The following is a 3,054-nucleotide window of genomic DNA, read 5'->3' on the forward strand; positions in this document are numbered from 1 at the left end:
AGGGCGCCACCAAATTTTGAGGACACTTTTTTAATTGGCTCAAAGAGAGAAGTGGCCCATCTTGTCTTGTACTATCTTTGTTCTAACTAAACTCTCTGATGAGGAAGATGACAGAGGTGCACTACTGAAAGCTCCACTCACAAGCTCGACTGAAAAAGAACCGGTTAACTGGATGCATGGCCAACTACTTTTTGCTCAATTGTGGTGGCAGCACGCCATGCGGTAGAGGGAAAAACGTGAGAGCAAATTGATCGAGTATTATTAATATTTTTTCCCAGAGGAAGAGACAATGATCTTTAAATTATCTCCCATGTCTTCTACAACAGGAGTTCTCCGAGCTGGTGACACAGACTCCCCAGGTTTTTCTCTGCACAAGGCACGTTCAGCTTCTATGTGGATAAAAGACGTTATATAAATAATAATTTTTTTTCATCTCCAGTTCTCAGTGGTTTGCTAAAGATTCACATTCTTCGTCTCACATTTTGCGGATTTCTTCGGATATTAACTTAAAGGAGAACATTCTTTACACTTGAAAGTTTTTAATTCTTTAAAAATTAGCTCATTTCAGTGTGGATATTCTCAAAGGACAGCGTGGAGGAATGTGTTGTGGACTCCAGAAAGGCGGTCGATATCGCAGGTAGCTAGCCACCTAATTGACCAGCTAGAAAAACAGTTTACAAAACCGAAAAGTATACACATCTTTTCCAACGTTGGGGGTTGTTTTTCTCTCATCCCCGATGTCTGTTGAGGAAAATAGTGAGCTAACTACTCAACAGTAACCGAAAATGTGTTTGGCAGAGAAGTCTGAACAAAAACAGAAACAAACACATTGTGGAAGACAGAGTAGTTCCCCTTTACTTCGATCCATCACTTTCATTGCTTCCCCTGAGCTATGACTGTGCACACACTATGGTAAAGTGTCGTCAAAACAGCGCTTTCTTTCTGTGGTCACGAAGATACGCACACCAGTCTACAAGCGTGAGAGACTTTCGATTTAATATCTTCTCAGGTGAGTGAGTCTCAATCCATTGCCTTCAAAAACCTCTGGTAAACCGATAACCCTAGCGGAAGTCAAAGCAAAGAATCCGATAGCGTCTTTTAACGAGTAAAAAAAAATAACATGCGCTGCAGATAACGTATGACGTGTCTACAAAACCATTGTTTCCTGGTTAGCTGTAAATTGATGTGTCTCAGACTCTCCAGCTTTTGCACTATGACTTGTATCAATTTGTCGTAACAGATCAATGTTTGTGTAAACACCTGTTAGCTGTATTCTTTTTAAAAAGTCCTTAATAAATACTAATAAAAAATCAAAGTGGGTGGTTTTACAGATTTTAAAAGGTTTACAGATGGGTCATTATCGCTTTTAAAAGAAAGTCCGGCATTGTTTTCTAATCGCACCATTATGCTTATTGAACGCATATTATTTGGAGAACCTTTAGATCATAGAGCTTAAACTGAACACTCAAGTAATAACACTTTCACCTTTACGCTTAAACACAATTCAAAGGCACATCTCAACAGACGGTGACCTAACTAACTCAACGTTCACCTTGCTCTAGTTCATGTCACAGATTGGGGGCAAGACCTACATTTAAAAATAGTGGCAAGATAATGAACCTATCACATAATTCACTTGAACACTCTACTGGATTGCTCCGGGGCTCACATTTTATGGGCAAAAATAATTTATAGGCCAGGTGTACAGTCTGAGATTGCGTTTATTTTTAGATTGCTATTGCGTACTAATACTAATGTAAATATATGACTGTGGGCTATGTTTCACCTCCAAATTTCCTCTAATTAATTTTCATCTGAGGACAAAATTGCCTTAAAAGTGTTTCGACGTGATTTATAACTGATAAATCTCAGCGGCACAAACGCAAACACGCACACACAGTTCAAACAAAGACCTATTCCAACTGTGAGCTGGGTTAGGCCATGTAGTCGAGGAGAGTAGAAAGCACCTAACGGAACAAGAAGAATTTTATTTGGTTGGCTGTTAGGCTACTATAGTTGTAAGCGGTGACAACAGTGATTGTATAAACAAGCAAGCCGCCAAGTTGATCACTCTGTGTTCAGTGAATGTGGTCAGAACGGTTTCAACTGCTAATTTCGTTATTTAAGAAACGTTTATTTAATAAGGGATAGAGTTGGGGGTTGGGGTGGGAAGGGGGGGGGGGCTCAAGCCCGTGAACCCTTCACTTCCCACCACCACTGGTCAGACTACCACTGCTAAACGACATTTTATGTTTAGTTAAAGCGCTTGAACTTTGGCATGGCATAGTAGATGTTTTACGACGCAATATTCACAGTAATGGCTGTTAAGGCGAAAGCGAGGACCTTGTATTGATAAAAGGTTTGGCTAGTGTTTGCCTAGGGCTTTTATAATATATTTTTCAATGAGCATTTTATAGAATAGAACATTAAAAATGTTTGGGCGGCACTGCAAGGCTGTCCCTGGAACAATCCCATTTTCTGCGTGACGCACATTTATAGTATTTTATATACATTTATGAAGAAAAGTTTTAAAAACTAGCCTTAATTTTTGTGGAAAACTGTGATTTAGTTAGGACAAATTGATACAACCTACTGTGCAAATTATGAGTGACATTTATACTCCTGTTAAAAAGAGATATTTGAGGATAAGTTGCACCACGTATTTTTGACAGCACTGTAGTAAGCACAGACAAACTGCGCGGGAGATTTTACGAGTGGCACAGTGCACTTTGTGCTCTTTCTTACGATACTAAAAATGCTGTGCAAATCAGACCCCTGTGGCTTTGTCAGAGCCTCGAAGTGATAGTTTTCTCTAACAGGGCATTCTCAATATTAATTAAGAAGAATCTCCATTGCTCTCTACGCCTGTCTATTATCCTTTGCAGATTAATACACACAATTGTTTACCCAGTTTGCTTTAAAAAACAAAAACAGCCCCCAAACCCTCTCAAAACAGACACTCATACACGCATATACACAAACACAGACATAGGAGCACATACAAATGCGCTCTCTCTCTCGCTCTCTCTCTCTCTCTCTCTCTCTCTCTCTCTC

Source organism: Aplysia californica, unplaced genomic scaffold (assembly GCF_000002075.1).
Source record: "Aplysia californica isolate F4 #8 unplaced genomic scaffold, AplCal3.0 scaffold00172, whole genome shotgun sequence".
Classification (NCBI taxonomy): Eukaryota; Metazoa; Mollusca; class Gastropoda; order Aplysiida; family Aplysiidae; genus Aplysia; species Aplysia californica.